The sequence below is a fragment of the Lissotriton vulgaris genome, chromosome 10 (genome assembly GCF_964263255.1).
Source record: "Lissotriton vulgaris chromosome 10, aLisVul1.2, whole genome shotgun sequence".
Taxonomy (NCBI): domain Eukaryota; kingdom Metazoa; phylum Chordata; class Amphibia; order Caudata; family Salamandridae; genus Lissotriton; species Lissotriton vulgaris.
In genome coordinates, this window is record NC_141698.1 from 118,956,349 (window position 1) to 118,976,184 (window position 19,836).

At 44.5% G+C, this 19,836-nt stretch overlaps 1 protein-coding gene across 8 annotated transcripts in view; it reads left to right on the plus strand.

Moving 5' to 3' along the window:
• The window catches only part of RNF216 (ring finger protein 216), a 776,933-nt gene that overhangs the window by 701,331 nt on the left and 55,766 nt on the right, over positions 1 to 19,836 (plus strand). The gene's annotated exons all lie outside the window — the stretch shown is intronic.

Genomic DNA, 19,836 nt, shown 5'->3' on the forward strand with positions numbered 1-19,836 from the left:
AACTCCCAGCTATCGGGGTTTCATGCATTTTTTTAATCTGGAGAAAAAGATAGCATTCTTGCTAGCATATCTCTTGTACATGTATGCCCCTTTATGTTCACTTTACCTCTCTGTTGTTATAAGGAACTTTCCCACAGTGATAAATCTCTCTTGTAAGTAGTACTGCCTCAAACCTTAATTTTTGGGACATCCACATTAACTATATGAAATACATTTACTTTTTTTTTTAAGAAAAATTCTAATTTGGCAAATTCTATAAAACACAATACAGTAAAAGAAAAACCTGCACATCTACATTAGTAATATACGACCACATACTTTGACTGCAAGAATGTTGATATCAGTAAATTCATTCTGTAGTAGTTTCTATGAAAGTTCAACTGAAGATTAAGTAAAAAATGGATATACTTCAAAACATATATCTGTTGATCCTGTTTCTGCAAGCATATATTTATTTCACTTTATACATCTTATTAAGCCGGTATTGTAAAGTTGGCAACCAATCCGATTCAAACAATTGTGCTATTAGTGACCCTGCTACTAGCTCTCTCACAAAAATCATTTTAGTCACTGCCCGAGTTGAAACCGATATCTGTAATGCACAGCCTGGAAATGTTATTCGGGAACTTGGTTCAATGTACACATGTAGTTGAGTACTTAAAGAAGGTGAAACGTTGTATTTCACTACTCTTCTAAATTTGACAACTTCAGGAAATAAGTTGCCAGTCTGCAGTACTATCATCTCGAACAGACCGGCAAAATGTTACATATGTTCAATGTTGGTTTCACAAACTCATTCAAATACAATTTAGAAACCTTACCACATTTGTTTTGTGCTAAGCACCCTGGTTTCTCTTCCATAAACAGATCGTCTATACTGGCATTCTTTGCTTCTACGTTTATTATTTCATAGCAACAACCTCTACCCACTATTGATGACTTTTCCAAGAAAAAAACATTCACTATTTCTTTGGAGTGTTCAATCACATTTTCTACTCTAGAGCTTAGATAATCTTTAATTTGTTCATTAGAAAATTATAACCAACTTTTATTCTCGGAACTTGTAGGTTTACCTGACTCAAAGACTTCCACCTCCCTCCTATATAAAAATTAGCCTTATAGTTCATACTGATCCTTCACCGCCTTGAAACATCTGATAGGTCTAATATAGGACAGAGGTTTTAGCATGGATTGCAGGAATTTCAAATAGTTTAAATTGTTCGACTCTCTCCTGATAATGGACTTTTAGCAAACTAATTTGGGGTGTCTGTAGAAAATGTGCTAAATCAATTTCCAGTTGCTATAGAATACATTTCAATGATAGAATTATCATAACTACATGTCGCCCCCCTCTTAATCAAAAAATAATAATTACAATTACAGCAAAATGGTATAACTTAAAATTTGGCATGGCTAGGCTTCCTCCATAGTGTTTGTAGCGTTTGTGACTTTAGATACACATGCTCTGCATACTCCTGCCATTAGTGTGGATGGTTGCAACTTGTTTTTCTTCAAAGAAGTTTCAAATCACATCCTGTTTTGACTCGTACCTTAGTTCACACTGCACGAGGGCAGAGACTCCACCTCTGATTTCTTTTCTTCAGCTATCCGGTTTGGACATCCAAGTGCCAGTTCTGGGACTGATTCGTTTTTTGCCAGGTTCTTCCGATCACCCTTTGAGTTTTCCCAACACAACATCTCAAACTATTTCTGTTTCTCTTGTGCCTGGCCGGTCAACTCTTCACCAACAAATCAGGTCTTCATACCCCCACCAACAGCTAACACCAACAAGACTTTGACACTTTCCCGGTCATATTCTGGAGAATCACTGTTGGCAGATAAGGGTGTTCTGGATGGGGCGCCTTTCCAATTTTGCCATAGAGGAATGCCAAGTGCCCCTGGGCGTACCACCGCAGTGTGTGGAATGTTTGCCTACTGCTGAAGTATGACGAGGCTACCTGTGAGACTTCTGCTGAAACAAAACCCTCTAGCATTAAGAGGGAAACATTGGTTGCATCAGAGAATGCAAATCCAAATCTTCGCTGAAATCTTCAGGAAAGGTAATCTGTTCAGCGCTAAGGGAGAAGAAGTGGACCCCAATATGTCCAGGGGATGGAGCGCTCAGAGGTGTCTTCTGAAGCCTCAGAAGTTGTGCAGGAAAAGCCAGAGTGCACTCCCGAAGCGCCCGGAAATGAAGACCAGATCCATGCCTAGGACCCATTTGTGATGCAAATGCAGTGGTGTGGTGTGGCTCACTGGTTAGAGGCGGCAGACCCGGTAGCAGAGGACGGCCCGGGACCAGGGTTCAATTCCCAACGCGGCAGGGTCGTGGACCAGGGTCAGCGGACTCGATAATTCTCACCTCAGTGCCTACTCTAACCAGGGATCACACTCTGCAACTCTGGGCATTAGCTTGCCTCATCTCCACAACGGCCCCCCACATACGCCGGGGATGCCTGGTTTCACCTCGGAGATACCCAGTAGGGACCATCTCACAGGGAAAGCCAGGACTGGTTCCCCAGCGGTCTACTGCGCAGAGATACTCCTTCGGGAGTCGATTCTAGCGCATTACAAACCCACAATTAATTAATTGTCAGCAACCTTTTGTGCCTAAACACCGTTGACTGAGGCAAAGCACCACTGCGGAGGTAATCTGGCATTGAGCGCCAAACTAAGCCTAAAAAGGCGCTGACGTTCGTTTCAGGCTCTGCCCGAAGACACCGCTTGATCCTGAGAGCCTAGATGATCACCAAGTCGATGATCACCTGCCTCACATGAATTCGGATGCTCTTTTTTTCATTGATTTTTGCATGGAATATTTTCGAGACCTTTCTCCTGCAGACCGGTCCTTGAGTGAGCCTTTCCGTTCTGCATTTGTTTACTCGTTCAGCAGGGCAAAAAGAAAATGAAATATTTCCATTGCAGAATAAAGAGGTTTTCCAGCATTGATCTTTAAAAGACCCATAAGCTATCTGATTACTACACCATGGAGTTATAGGTGTTCTCCATTTGAAAAATGAATCTTGTTAAATCTACAGTGATACCTCGTTCAGCACCTCTGTTAATCTAATTCTTACTGCAGATGCATGGAAGTCTATCATCTGCTTTACCTGTACAAAGAAGCAGGTCTTAGGGTAGTACAAAGAAAGAACTCCGGGAACTGCAGAGTCTGAGCAGAAAGAAGTATAGCAGAGGTTGGCCCTTTGGAGTAGTGCTTGGCAACCCGTCCAGGAGAGCTAAGGGCAGCCCTGCCTATTACTCTGCACGCAAATGAACTAGAAGATAGTGAGGAATGCCAGAATGCCACTATTGGGAAATAACCTTACAGACAGGCCCTTATTTGTAGAATGTAGATCATCCAGAAAGGTATTCCAATCGTCTTGTTCTAGGCCTGGCTCCATCTGATGAAACTGCAGAGTGGTGTATCATCAAAGTGTGACCTGACCATGGAGTCCAAGACCGAAGATCTAGACTTCTGTTTTCTTTCATACATGAAACTGGGTAAATGGAGCTGGCCCTTGCTTGACCACTTAAAAAAATGGATAAGACCTCTTTGAGAACTCTACCTCTGAGCCAACAATACACTTCTAGCAGGATGAGAAGTAAATAGTCTTGTACTCTTCCCCAACATGCCTTATACTGTAACCTTTTCTCGGTCTCATCGGTGCCCCCTAGAGAATTGCAGGTGGAAAATATATGCCATTGACAGGAAGACATCCGAATTGCATTTCGAATTAGACGACCAGTGTGAGGTGTTGCTGCTCACGAGATATGACCTAGCAATGGGAAAAGATGGCAAAGCTGCTCCCTGTTCTGCCAGATAACAAGCAGGGTGACAGCAGCAGGATACTGAAAGAAGGCAGGGTGTCCTTCAAGAGCTGAATGAAGGAGTTAGTGGACATGGTGGAAATAAAGTTCATTGGGAGTTTTACAGTGAGAAAGGTTTGTTTGCAGAGTGGAGACGGGTTTGTCCAACGGGTACTGGTTCATGTCTGCCTTTGAAGTACCGTGTTCGCAGTGTTTGTTAGTAGTATTATGTTAGCTTACAATGTGACATTACCTGAACATCTACCCAGCCTAGCTTTTTCTTTGCACTAGAGCTTCCTTTCTGCTGAAAGTTGGCACTCTTTTTCATGTAGGTCAGTCATTTACCCTACCTACCTTTTACGCTCCGCCACATCCCTCTAATGAAGAGGAGCGACTTCACTGACTGGACCTTAAAAGAGTGTTGTTCTACCTTGACTTCAAAAAAGAGTTCCAGGTGGACAACCAACTCTTTGTGAGGTATATTGGAGTAAAGAAGGGAAAGGCAGTGGAGACATATAGACATCTTCCGATGTATAGCACAAAGATGACCCCGCACCCTTCAGATATGATTACAATGTTTATACATCAACAGCAAATATTGTCCATATGTTCAGGTGATCATCGAATGTTCTCCCAAGAATTTCAGTCAGTATCTTAAAAAAAAGTTATTTATTCTTGAATAGTGACAGAATCAATAGCCATAGCCAACGCGTTTCGTCCGCGATCGGACTTCTTCAGGGCTTATTGGATTTCTTTCCTGTTTTAGGATATATATTCTTCACACATATTTGGTTTGATGATATCATGGAATGAAGACAGTCGTGATTCCATGTTATAGAGCGTTCCAATTTGAAGAGTTCTTTAAAAGTAAAGCCGCAAAAGGTATCGGCACGTAGTAGATGTGTGGTCATCTGGTCATCTTCCGATGTATCGTACTCTGCATTAAAATTTGATGAAGCATTGGCCAAGCAGCAACCCCGTGAGGGTTTGAGTGCTCATTCCTTCAGAGCTAAGGCTGTGACCACTCTGTTAGCAGGTGAGGTTCTGGTCCTGGTTATCTGCCAGGCAGCAGCGTGGGCTTCCCTACACATTCACGAAGCATTAATGCCTGTACAGTCAGGTCCATCAGGACGGACACTTTGCTTGTCTTGTCCGGCAGGTCTTTCTTGTGTGAAACAGTTTGGCAGACCCAACTCTGGGAAGCTATTGCTTGGAGTATCTATTATGAGGTAAAGAATTTGAGGCTAGAAGTCTCTATTTAATGAACAAGTTACTTACCTTCTGTAATGCCTTATCTGGTAGAGACGATATAGCTGCAAATTCCTTACCGTCCCACTAATCCTCCTAGGGACAAGGCAGTTTCCCTTTTAGGACACTAGTTTTCCACACCAGTGGTAAGTGTTCTTCATGGCTCCGCACTCCTGGCATGGAAAGTCACAAAAAGAAACTGACGTCAGCCCACTGGGGTGGCGCCTATATAGGCCTCGTGCATGGCACTTCCGGCGTGGACGACTATGCAATGCGGAGCTGAACAATGCCACCTACCGGTGCACAAGGGTCCTACTCAATAAAAGCTTCCGATTCCAGTGTGACACTTGGGGATATTCCTAAGTTAAGGAATCTGCAGCTAGAGTATCTACAAGATAAGGCGTTAACAAAGGTAAGTAACTTTTCCATTCACCCCTTCAGTGGAGAGTAAGATAGATGAAATAGCAACTTGACCATTGACACCGGGTGCCATGGACATGGGGAAGGATCATATCTCTGTTCAGCACACAACCGGTGGTCTAGTATGTTTAATTGGTTTCCTAATGCAGCCACAGGCTGTCAAAGATAGAAGTGGTCTGGTTGCAGGGCGGATATTGAGAAAAGAGATGGGGTGAAGGCTGGCGTGGAGAAATGGCGGGTGCAAAACTGTGAGATGCTTTTCAACACAAACTTTAGCATTGTTTTTATTATTAAAATAAAAACACATGCAACTTTTTGAAAGATACTGTATTGTTCATGGGCGCAACTTACTGATTGGGTAGGTAATTTCTTTATTATATAGTAAATTACAAGCTCAAAAAGTATGTATTCTGTGATATGGAATTATAAGAGGACTTGGTGATACTCCGTAGCGGCTGGCAGCAAACGAGAATGGCTGGGCGGGGGGGGGGTACAACATTTAAAAAAAACTCCTCCGTCGTCCCTCTGTGGCCAGAACCAGGAAGCACACCGGCTCCGTCCCCTAAGCCAATAACAACGCTACATTGCAGCGTTGGGATTGGTCTAAGCGCCTTGGCTCGACGCTTCGACGATGAATGGGTGGCTAGGCATGTTCCCCACCAGGCTGTGTAATGCAGTTTGGTGGGGAACATGCAAAGTGTGCCGGACTGTTCGGATCGGCCAAGCAGTCATGTGCTCTTTGGAGTGAGCAACCACTCCTCCTTCCGGACGTCACAGGAGACCAGCCCCGCCCCACCCAACCTGGCTGATACTAAAAATAAAATGATAATAGAAACAACTTATGTTATTTTATTTTCGCTTTTACACTGCTGTGAGAGATGTGGGGCGACGCTCCTCCGCCTTAGTGGAGGAGCCGCCACGGAGTCATAGGTCTCATCTACACCTTTCATACAATTGCAGTTTTGGTATTCTAAAAAAGCTCATGCGTGTGGTAGGATATGTAAACCATGTTAGATATCCGAGTAGATCCCATTTCCCCATATTCTACTACTGTGGTTTGTCTACAGAGGGGCAATCTACCTATTTATAGTTGGGAGAAATCTGTAAAACTTGTTTCTGTTTAGAAAGATCCTTCATCTCCCCATCCCCAAATCAATGTTGTCTTTGGTTGAATTTTTACCGTAAGCCCACACATATTCTTTTTTACATGTAACTGTACGAACGCATATATTCCAAAAGATGACATTTGAAACAGTTGCGATAACCCACAAAATTCCAACTTTAGTGTTACTAAAATTCCAAAAGGTCGCTGTTCTACCGATTCCTTAGAAACCCGTATTTTTGCATCATTTTGGAAACTACATCCACCCGGTGAATGTTTCACTGTTACATTTGGGAAATACACTATGAAAACGTTGCCATTTTTGATTCTGTAACACCGAAGTTAGGAACTGCCACTGAAAATGTATGTTTCTTACCCATAGCTGTCACCTGTTTTCCAGGAAAATGGTCGAGAAACGGGTCTTTTCTAATAAAGTGACTTACAAGCGCAAAATACGTTTCGTTGGTGTGCTGCCTAGGTGATGTTGAAACGTGTATCCCACATCCGACATTTCCTTCCTAGTGGCTCCAAATTATGTCTCAAAATGATTACATTGAAACTTTTTTCTCCTATTAACTTTGTCCTATTAATATATTGTATTCATAAAAATGTCCTCTTTTGAGGTTGTCGGCTTCAATACAATGTGTGCTTAAAAATATGTATTGCTACATTACTTGGAAAGAGAAGCATCTCCAAAATTCTTCATGCGGTCTTATTTGGTAAGAATTTTTTTTTTTGCAGTTTCAATTCCAGTTCCTATTTTCGATTCAAAAGGAGCTCCAGTAACTTCTCTTTTTTCTTGGACAGAAGGAGGACGGGGTTATCTATTCTGCTCTTATGTATGAGAGAACTTGTTTTCAAATAAGATCTGTACACAGCTTAAAATTGACATTTGTTTGCAACATTATTACACAGGTTACATCAGAGTCAGCTTTCTGATTGATACATCTTGCCACAGATTTTTCATTTTATGAATAATTTTTCCTGGCTTCAGAGTGTGCCAGAAAAGCTTTTCCGCAGCAGTATCCCGCTATTATCACTGGTTGGCGCCGTAAGGCTTTGACAGCCACTACTGACGTGACGGCACCAGAGTATTTTGGGTGCCACCTGCCATGCAGGCATCTGGTCCTTTTTCTCCATGCCTCGTCATTGCAAGTAGGAGCACCTCCTTGTTTTCTCACTGATGAAATTCGTTACTAGACTGCGATCAAATTTCTTGACTGAAAGTTTCAATGTTAAAACCTTGTAGTAGATGCTGCACGAAGATTTCCATTTCAGACCCACATGACATATGCATCTGGTGTCTGGGTTCTTAACTTAAATCCGCTGCCTGCGATTCTGAAGCCTCCATATGCTGAAAAGCCTTCAGGAAGAGATACACCAAGTTGTTTTCGGCTCAGGCCTGAAGGGAGATGGCATAGATAAGTCATTTCCCTGATCATCTTCCCATAGAGAAACACAAAAAGAGCAAAAGGAAGAAGTCTTCTTCCTTAAGGAAAAAGCCCTGTTTCTGTGAAGTCTCAGTGCCGTTATCCCATGCCAAACTTCCTCAAGTGCAGATAAGATCCCAACACTGATGACGATGAGACTGGAGTTTGCGGGCACATTGGCCCACCCTGAGCTGGTTGAGACCTTCTAGCAGGCTCTGCTGGATTTTTTCAGGACCGCTCCTCTGCCTGTTACGGGGGAATACTGAATCGGTGCCTGCATAGACTCCAGCCCCAGCTCAGAGTATACAGTTGGAACCTGCCAAGATGCCATCCCCTGTTTCTGTCAACGCAGTCCCACTTCAGAGAACTAACTACAAAGCTGCTTTCAAAGTTGACATTAAGGGGAATTATTGGTGCAGTGAGGCAGAAAGTTAAGGCAAACTTCAACAGTGTTCCCTTGGCAGAGCACCTTCCAATGGTCAGAGATTCATCTGAATGGAGAAGTTATTTGGTTCAGACTCTTGATGCCTTTACAGTACCTGATAAGGACAACTGCAGCACACAAAAGAATGGTAAGGAGGCTGCTAACATCCTTTCTCTCTATATAACTGAATCTGGCTGATATCTGGACGTAGAAAATGTGAGTGACTTCACCAAAAGACGTTATTCCTTGCACCTCTGGCCCTGCTTCAGAGGAAGTATCTTCATTCACGACTGTGGTACAATAAGCAGATGAAGCCTTGGAATTGTTGCCCTCTTTGGAGGATAACTCTAACATTTTTTCGGCAATCTTTTGTGTCTGAGACATTGCTTACTTTCAGTGATGCCCTCTTAACCCTATAATGGCTGCATCCAAGAAACTGCTTTTGAGCCCAGCAGTCCATGGACGGATAGCCAGATGCCATAGGCTTTCTCCAGGCAACTTCCCCTTGCTTATATAATGAAATGTGGTAAAAATTGCGCTCAATGTCACAATATTTTTATTAATAATACTGAGGTCAAATGCATCAATAGATTTCCGTATTTGGGCATCCACTTCGGTTATAGGGGGACCTGGTCTTTTTCAGTGTTGGCCAGGAAATTGCTGTTCTCCAGAGCCACCGGTACTCTGTTCAACTTTGCATGCAGACTCGGCAGAAGACCAGTGCCTGAATTACTACAAATCTATAAAGCCAAGTGTCTCACTTCAGCCATGTATTGAGCAGGCATCTGGGGACATACAGATACCCAGCCTTTACAACAAACTGAGAATGCTATTACAAGATATTTATTGGCGGTCCCAAATAGCACTGCTACTTTTATTTGTCATTCTAAGATTGGGATTTCGTATATTTCGGATTTGACTAAAATCAAACCAATTTTAGAGTGGCACAAGATATGGGCGACTTAACGCACTAGTTTTAATCGGCCATCATTAACGACTGTCTAAAGCTTCATAGGGTATCTTCTATCTCCTGGCTAAATTACATCAGAAAATGTCTGGTCTTCTCAAATAAAATATCTCCTATTCTGTCTTAGACTAAGTATATGCTACTTAATAGGTCATACTGGACTCCTGAAAAACTTTTTAAGCTGTGCTTAAAAGATACTCCGACATGCTGGAAATGTAACTCCACTGTTGGAGACCTCGCTCATATGCTCTTCACCTGCACCACCATACAGCCTTTCTGGGATAAAATGTATAACTGTATAGAACACATATTCAACATCAACCCCCCTAGAGAATTTTCATATGCCTTATTAGGTGCTCTTGATCCAACTTTAGCCAAAGAGAATGACCGACACCTGATGGACCTTAGCTTGTAAAGTCATATTGTGCAAATGGTAGAATTCTAGGGATGTATCATTTAGAATTGGGCAGGAGTGGCTGTCCTTCTTAAGAGGTGCAGACAATCCAGCTCTCCATACCTCCCCGTGGCGCTAGACTAACTGGAAACTCAGGAAGTCCTTAGACGCCTCATCATTTTCATTTGATCCTCCGTGCATCGATCCTATGGTGGTATTATTGTGGTGATATATGGAGCTTTATTGCGACTTATTGTGACTTCATTATAACGTATGTATCTACTCTGCTTTTTCATGTGCTCACCTGTAACAGATGCCTTCGTTCGCTGCTGCTTTCTCATTATGAGGTAGACACTGGGCGTAATCTACACACTTGACTACACCAACATGTTTGTAATAATTTCATGTGTGTATTTTTGGAGTCTGCCCCATTTCTTTTACTTTTCATTTCCTTTTCTTTTGCTTTTCATTTCCTTTTCTTACGCTTCAATTCCTTTATTTCCATTATTTCATGTATGTATTTTTCTTTGTATTTGTATTTTCGATAAAAATGATTTGAATATAAAAAGAAAATGTCTGAGTGATATTGGCCACACTGAATATTTTGCAAAGACGGTTAGCATTGTATCAACCTCAAAAAAAACATTTAAAGTGGACTGTCTAGTACATCTACAGTCAGTTAGATTGTCAAAAGAAATTATTAAACCTATGGTCTTGGACAATCAGTTGATGATGTCTGGTTACGGTATTCAGCCCTAACTTGTGTATGTACCTGGGAGTTACCATAGGATGTTGCTGACTCGTTTTCGCCTGGGATCTTTCCATAGACTTGCAAGTTTCCCGGTCACAAATGACTGGTCTAAAAATCTGGACGCTAGCCCATGCGATGATTTATCAATACAATCTACAATGCACATCCTTTTATTTTGTAAGTTTTACTCCTTGCAAACAAAAAGATTAATAGTGGCGATTTAAAAAACTCTGGGTCTAAGACAATGTTGCTTAGCATTTTTGGCTGTACGACTTTTAGAAAATGAAATGTTTGTCTTCCGTGGTTACTTACTTGAAATGTGTTAATAACTCAAGGAAAACATTGTAGAATGAGTCCTGGTTTTTAATACATGATTGTAAATCTTTTGAACTCTTTTTATCCTTTCATGCTTATCGATGTGTAAATGCAAATAACTGCTATAAACTGTGCTTTTATGATTTATATTTTACATCGAATAATACTATTTTTAATTGATTCATTGATTGAACTTCCCCTTGTTCTATGCCCTCTCACTCGTCAGTAGAAAACCTTGTTCTACAAATGTCCTTCTCTAAGCAAAACCCAAATGCCTTCCCCATGGTGTTTCCTGATAGTCAAAAGTAACCTGGCTTGGTAAGCCATAAAGACTTTGCTTCTTGCAGCCTTTCACCCTAACCTTTGCTCTCTCCGCACACCACCACTGCAATTGCCAACTGTCTTCTTTGTCGATATGTTTATGCCATGTGAAAATTGGTGAAACGTACAGTGATCAGTTTGTCAGCCCACATGAAAAAGCTATTTACAGACCAGGTTAAGGACGGATTGGATCCCGAAGTGCGGCCTAGATTGTGCGGACAACCTTGCTCTGAACAACTGGGTTCTCTATAGATATCCAAGCCACACTTATGAATATGCCCTTCTACAATGAGAGGTTTTAGGTGAAAAATGTGACTCCTCCCTGGATCACATAAAAACAGTAGCGATACAGTTCACACACTGGACCTAGCCTCCCCAAAATGCCAATCTGCCAACAAGTCCAGATATGTCATGGCTACTTCAGGATAGTACAGTACAGCAGACACAACCTCCTCAGTGGGTCCAGACACACCAGCAGCTGAACTGCTCCTTTCAGTGCAGGGGTGGATCTAGTGGAGGGCATCACCAGTAGCAGATTCAGCTCTGCTTCCTAATGCTAGCTTTGTTGCCTCTAAACCTCGTAGACTCTCCACCTCCTCACACCATCATTCTCCTTTGGCGAGAGAGGGTACCCCATTTTTCCACCAGTTGATAAACAATTGAGGTATATCTCAGGCTTATTCAGCCAATCTGTAAGTGCTATACCCCATTCCCCTGGTCCCCTATCCCCCAAGCACCTGGGTGTGCTTTCTCTAAGCCCCACTTTAGTATTATAGGTGAAAGTCCTTGCTACCAAACAGAGGTGCCTACATGTAGTACCTCTGGAACGAAGGGGCATTATGTTGTATTCTCTTTACTTCTTGGCCCCAATGAACAAAGGAGGCCTGAGACACATTCTGGATCATTGCCTGAATTTAATTCTGAAGGACACCTTCAGCTTTGCCAGTTACGGTTCGTTTGCGTTCCAGATGAGGCTGCAGAAGTCCTCTTTATGGCTAGGAAGTAAGTTTCCAGATCCATCTAAGCAGGTTGCTGGAAGCAGTTTGTTCAGTGGTATGATTCACAAAGCGTCAACTTCTTTTAATCGTGCCATTCCAATGTTTTGCAATTTGAGTTGTTCCTTGCTCAACAGGAGGTGGCTACATTCAGGGATACTAGTAACCAAAAGGAGTCACTCTTTTACCAAAGATATGTTGTGTAAACCTCGTAATGGAGAATACAATATTTTCTTTAAATAACCCTCACCCACCTGGGTTACCCCTTGGTGGCATGCTTCGCCATAGGGTTCTTCCCGAACGTGCTACAGAAAGGGGTGGGCTGCGACCGACAGATACATGGAAGTGCTGGTAGTATCTATGCCTATCCCAAATGCAAAATGGTGTTGGAGAGGGAGTTTTGTTTCCTTATGTATTGAAAAAAGTTTAAATGCATCTGGCTAGTGGGGAAAATTAATATTTATTGGTCCTCTTGTCGATATGGTTAAAAAATGGAAATGGTGAGAGACTACTTGGGTGATGTCCCTAATTTTTCTGGTCAACTAGTTTCACGCCCTACCCCAAGGCTTTTTATCAGGACCTAAGGGGGTTACTCCCTGTTTTCACTCCTTCAGTCTTCGAGATACCTTGTTCTCAAATGAGCATAGAGAAGGATTAAAAAAAAGTACATGTAAATATACAGCACCTAGTCAGCCTGTTTGTTTGATATACTTAGCATCAGTTGGGCATCATGAGTCCAAACGGGGGAGGAGGAATGCCTTTAGTCACACTTTCCTCAAGGGTATTCCCTCGCTGTGGAGGTGGGGGGGGTAACTGTCCTCCCATGATTCTGAAGATGACATCTACATTCAAGGGATGCCTGACTTAATGTACCTTCCTGATCAACCTTCTCTGTTTAAATCTCCACTTATGGCATGTTTTAGAATAGGTTTGCTTTACTTGTCTCCTCCCTTTCCTCTATTTATTGTTCGTAGTGGCATTTGGATCTTGTGTTTGCTTTCTTAATGTCATCCGCATTGGAGCTTATGAACAATTGCCTGCTTTGACTTATTACCTTGAAAGCAGTTGTGTTGGTGACAATAACTTCAGCTCGTAATGTAGATCTTCTGGTTCATTTCGTAGATTTACCTTTTAAGATTTCTACCCACATAAGTTGGTCTGTCACACCTATCCATACTTTTTTACCCAAAGTGGAATCTGCATTTCATATGTGCCACTTTCTTACCCTTCCCTCTTTTTTTCCTGTACCTCCTTGTTGTATCAGGGAAGAAAAACGGATGTATAGACCGGACCTCGTACTTGCTGTTTCCTATTACATTGACCACATGCAAAACTACAAAGTAGATGTTCAGTGATTTGAGGGCTTCACTGCAACCAAAAACGGCAAATCGGTAATTAAAAGCACCAATTAGTATTTGAACATCTGCTGTATCTGATAGATGTTTAGTTGCAGATTCCTTACCGTTCTATATTCCCCAGGAGTCAGACTGGATCTGGACATTTTTGATCAGTACCCCTACGCTCCAGTAGGCAGCGTCGTTCTGCTGCGCTTCGGGGATGTTCACTCCTTAAATGGTGTGCGCGGTGCCTATAGAAGCACCACCCAAGCACAGTGATATCTGTTCTCCTCTTTTTACTCTAGTCAGTACTAATCCGGAGATAGCTACCCACAGTCTTGACTGACTTTTTCCTCAACTTCTTGTCAAAGCTTTTTTCAGATTTTCATCTCCCGGTTTGTCATTACGTTAGGTTTTAAATCGTGCGGTGCCAGTCCCAGTCAGAAGTCTGTGTCAGACCCTGACCTGTTATGCCTATGGTGCTTGGAGCCGAACCATGACTTCAAGACATGCGAGTACTGCCATGCCATGAACCCAAAAGGCGCTGAGTTAATAGTCCCTGAAGCTCCTCACCGTCCGAAATCAGACGACCCTGCAACACTCTTTATCCCCGTCATACTGGAGCTCCAGGGACCGCTTGCAGAGCCGCTCCGACGATCGTCGTCAGTCCTCGATTAAGTCCTACAAGCGGAAGAAGTCTAAGAAGTAAAAACGGTCTGTGACTTCCCTGCATCAGTCCAAGACATCAGACCTAGCACTGGAAGGTCTGTACTCTAGGGCTTGCTCCACAGTGGAGTCTGTGATAGGGTCTCTGCCTCACCTGCCAGAGTTTTCCTTGACCGGAGCGTCCACTGGGCAACTCAGAGTTTTATGAGGCTATACATCTCTTATTTGGGTGGACTGACCCCTCCGGAGCACCTTGGGAATGGGAGGGACATTACTGGTTCTCCATTGGTGGGTCCAGCCTCGGCGCCAGTTGGGCACCTTGGATCCTGAGCAGCGCCACCCATGAGACTGCAACCTTCCTTGGTGCCAGCTCCCGTAGCCATCGACATCCAGCGGCGGAGCAGGCATCATCATACCCTACTCTTACACAGAGCTGGATGGGTCATTTGACGCTGACTAAGGCGCTGACTTGTACCTTGCCCTCCAAAACTGAGCCTTTGCCTTTTGCCTTGGACAGGGATGGTGAAGGGGACGATTTGGAGGGGGCTGAGGACCCTTATGGTTACTACCATCTCCTTGATGACGCAGAGGACAACTGGTACAAGGAACTGACTGCCGCCAGTGGTTTGCATACCTCCCCAGACACTGGCCTGGTCCCTGTCACTTCTACGGAGGAGGGTGCAATAGTGGTGTGAAGGGCAGCTGAGGTCTTGGACCTTCAGTTGCCCACTTTGGCAGTCAAGATGAACATTTTGACAGAGGTGTATCAGCTGGGAGTCGCCCCATTTGAACATTTACTCCTATTTAATGACGCTCTTACAAATGTCCTTTTTGGTACCTGGTCTAGGACCTGCACAGGGGCTCCTGTGCAAAGGACAATTTCCCACCGCTATCACCTCATTCCTGGGGACCCCAGTTTCCTCACCCGGCATCCCACCCCAGAGAGCTTTGTTGTCCAAGCCTACTTCCAGGATAAATACCGGCACATTCCCTACCACTCCACCTGATAGAGAATCCGAAAGGCTGGACTCCTTCTGTAAGAGGAGTTTCTCTTCTGCCAGCCTAGCACTGCAGTCGGTGAACACCATGTTCCTTTTTGGCCGATACACCCACACTGTGTGGGATTTGGTTGTGCAAGTGCTGCTCATGGTCTCAGAGGAGGCCTGAGCCATACTCTCCCAAGCTATTGCTGATGGGAGAGATGCAACAAAGTTCACCATCAGATGTTAATTTGACCCAACCCACTCGCTGGGCAGAGCGGTTTTATCACCAGTGACACTGAGATGTCACACCTGGCTGAGAACCACTGCTTTCCTCAAAGAATGTCCAATCTTCTCTTATGGACATGCTCTTTGAAGGTTCTCGCCAGTTTGGTGGGTCTATTCATGGCCCATCGCCAACCTCAATCTGCCCTTCCCCCCCCCTTCTATGGCTACTGTAGAGGTTATCACCATGCTCTTTCCCGCCCTGCCTCCAAGGCCAGAAAGCTTTCCAGTCTTTGTGGCTGCAGACGCAGTTCCCACAGACCAATTGGACCCACCATCTAGAGGTTGGGGTCCTACCACAACTACCCTGGCAGCTGCAACCTCCAACCTCCTTTCGTTTGCTCTTACTACGGCACAGGCACCCAGTGGGTAGCAGTATCTGCCATCACTTGCCCCGCTGGCAGTCCATAATATCGGACACTTATGAGGGCGCTGCAGTGGAACTTATAGTTCCAGTGAGGTCCGCATCAGGCGATTCTCTCCGATCTGGTCCAGATCTCAGAGGGAACTGCAAAAGACCTGCAGTGGTGGCTGACGAGCTGTGATTGGGTCAGCGGCAAACCCCTCTCCCGTCCCCAGCCAAAGCTGCGAGTAGTGACTAATGCGTCACTCCTTGTCTGTGGTGACCATCTGGGAAAGGTGGTAATCCAAGAACTCTGGGCTTCAGCAAAGTCCGGGCTTTACATCAACTTTTTGAAGCTAAGGGCGATCCGGTTGGCATTTAAAGCCTTGCTTCCTTTAATCAAGGGTAGACTAGTACATGTGTTTAAGGGTAACACTACCACCATTTGATACTGCAATAATCAAGGCAGGTGGGGTTGTGAACTCTCTTGCAAGAGGCACTGAACCTCCAGACATGGTTGGAAGGCCAGGGTACTTCCCTGGGGGCTCACCACCTGGCAGGTTAACCTAAATGCCAGGGCAGACAAACTCAGCTTTCAAAAAGTTCTTTATCTAGTCTGACACTTGGGGAATATTCTAAGGTAAGAAATCTGCAACTAGAGGTAAGGCGTTACTGAAGAAAAGTAGCTTGTTCGTCAAAATCTGACCCCACAAGCAGGGCTGGACTGGGAACAGAAACAGGCCCTGGCACACCGCTCAGCCGGCCCCCTGGGGCGAGGGGGAGTGCAGCCGAGCAGTTTGCGAGGGCCGGTTTTAGCCAATTTTGTTAGAGGGGGCTGACATTGCTGACCCCCGGTAACAAAAACGGGCACCCACCCTAGCGGTCCACCGGGGATACTCCCGGTGCCTGCAATGGCCAGTTCAGCCTTGCCCACAAGGCTAAGAAATATTCTCTGGTGTAGAAATATTCTCCCGAAAGCTATGCTCATTCCACTTGGGCAATGACTGCCACCATGTCCCTCTCCAGAGTTGTTGTGGTTGCTGACATCTGCAGGTTTGCTACAAAGTCATCACTTTTGGCAAGCGCTACCACCTTAAATCTTAGGTATTCAGTTTCTGATTGGGGCACCAGACTAAATCTGGAAACTTTTCATACAGCAGCTTTCATGCACCAATAAGTGGTGCCATCTGACTCCACTGCAGCCTTGTCCCATCTCCAGAAGTGACTATACAGGCTCTCATCTCGGCTCCACATATTCGCGCTCACATTAGATCTTTTTTTTTTTTCCGTGCTCTTAAGTGCATATTTAGCGCTCCACTCCCAAAAGTCTGTGACTGTTTTACCAATTCCCATAATGTTTTTCCGACTTGTGATAAGGGAGCATGTTTCCCTGAAGACCACATGTTTCAAACTTATCCACACCTGCAGCAAGAAAATGACGCTTATGGACCTGCATGACTTCTAGCTTTGGTGTCTTGGATCCAGATATGATTAAAGTCATGCAACAACTGCTCACTGATGTATCCAAAGACCACCAGGGAGCAGGAGGCTAAACTGTATGTTGCTGAACATAAGAAATAATTTGGGTTCGGCTGCAGGTCTCGGGCCTGCTCCCGATCCATAACTCTGTCCAAGCTCAGGTAGCAGTCCTTGGGTAGGTTCAAGTTGAAAGGCAAGCACTAGAAATACAAGCTGGAGCCTTCTTCCCTCTGCTCTTACTCCAGTGAGTGACACTGCAGTTAGCACTCCTAGTGTCCAAATTCACATTGATGCACTGGGCCAGGGACAGACTGATTTGCATATAGCCAGGTTCTGAGCTGGGATGGGGCAGTGAGATAAATAACGGTGATGGATCAAGCCCTGATCTTTGGACTGGGTAAGAGTGGTCTGCTCAATTCAGACACTCTGTTCATCACCACCCCCTTTTCTGAATCAAATTCACATTGGTCATCCTTCTTCATCCCCCAGCTGGAGCTCATGTGCCTTCAATTTACCTGTTCACCATCGATTCTGCAGCAGGTTGAGCCCATCAAGGAGACCATGCTGCTAATTTTTCTTACGATTCCTGGTCCATGGTACCTTTGAAGCACCTTTGGCCCATGGATTGTCAAGCCCCAGTCAGCTTCTAGCAGTGGGACCAGCACTCGCAGTGGGTAATCCTTTTTGGATTCCGCCTGGCTACTGGCCAGTGCGTGGCCACACCTTTGCCAAAGGCTACTCTGGTTCTGACCGGTTTAGCGACCACTTTCTCTCCAGAGATGCAGCTTCTGGATCCCAACCTACTCAAATATTGGATCCCGAGTTCAGCTAGTTCAGGGCCAATGTTTTTGAAGAGATCACAAAGGCACAGCCCTTAGTTTTAGAAGATTCTATGACAGCGTTTTAACCTCCGTGCCAATATTTCTGTTGGCTTAAGGCTATTTTTGGGTCGGAGTCAGATGTGGTACAAGGCCTCAAGAATGTTCAGCATGATTAGGATGATGAGAAGGCAGACAATTAGCCAGCTCCTCACTAGACTGACTCTGATAAATATGTAGACTTTCAGAATGCTAGAAGCCTCAATATTTCCCTTGATATGGAATGAAACTCCCTATTGAGGCTCCCTACTGGTAAAAGTACTTTTTTCCAGTAGTGATCTGTCAAGCCACAGAGAGTCAAAACCATGTTCAGCACTGCCAGTGAGAAATCTCATTCTTAGGAGACATAGACCAGCCCAGTGGGATCTTTCCTGACTCGGTACCACATAGCGGAGAGCCGGGTTGTTCAAGGATCATCCAGCAAGGTAAATCCAAATGCCTCCCCATTGACAGAGAATCTGAATCCCATTAACCCGCTTGGTAAAAGGTTTTTCTTGTCTACCAGTTTAGCTTTGAGGTCTTTCAATGGTGTCTGCTTGTCAGGAAATGCATTCATATCCTCTGATATGGTGACTGGAAACTTGCCCCCACCTTCTTGAGGAATTCCGACATGTCTTCGTTCAGACTGTCCACAATTAATAGGTCGTAGCCAAGAACATTTTTCAGAAGGGTCTAGGCACCAAAGACTGCGTAGGCCATGCTGTCTGTCTCCCAGAGTAGTGATTTGACATCCTGCCTGACTACACCCCATAGGTTTTTCCTTGGATGTGTGGTCTGTTTGGTGACAAGGTAGAGTGAGTGTTGGAGCAGTCCAAAGATCGCCATGATGTGACTTACTCCTTGGGTTTGCTATTTATGATACGCCAGTTTTACCAACAAAACTAGATATTTAGATATTACTACCTGGGACTTGGTAGTTGCCAGAGGCAGCCCATTTATACCTTACGTAGATCAAAAATGGTGGTGGTAGCAGAGGCTCTCTTCTGCCTTGTCCCAGGAGCAGCCCCTACAAAGCCACTCTGATTCCTCCTCCGAGGGTAATCTGCTGTCTGTAAGGGCAGATTACATTTGTCTGCCCGGTCGGCATACGTTTGAATCAGTCCCGTAGGTCCTGCAGGTGGTTCAACATGCTTATACCCTTCCTTTTCTGCCCCCAACCCTTTCTTCATGCCAGCATCATTGCCAAAGAGGCTTGGACATTGCTCCCCAAATGGGACAATAGAGAGTTTCTGTGGTTGGAGAGAAGTAAGGACTGCTAATTCCAGTACTACTTGGTGTCAAAGACAGACAGCAGACTAGGGCCAGTTTTGTTCATTCTGTTCCTGAACACCTTCCTCCAGAGGACAAGTACAAACTCTGGCTCAGGTCCTCTCTACCCTAAATCGTTAGGATTGGTTTGGTGTCCTTTGCCTTACTGAATGCCTAATTTCATGGCCGCTTCCTGTAAATGTTTCCCTCGCTTCTTTGTAGAGAGTGGAACGCTCCCAGTTCACCATCCTACTCTTCAGTCTCACTCCAGTCTCCATAGTGTTTATGAAGGTGATGGCAGTGGTCATGGCCAATCTTCGCTGGACAGCTGTACACTTATTCCTGTACCTCGATGACTGACTTTTTAAGGCAGGCTTGCCTCGGTCAGCCATGCCTCGGTCTGCTGATGACTGACTCTCTTCTGTCTTCACTGGTGTTCTCTTTCA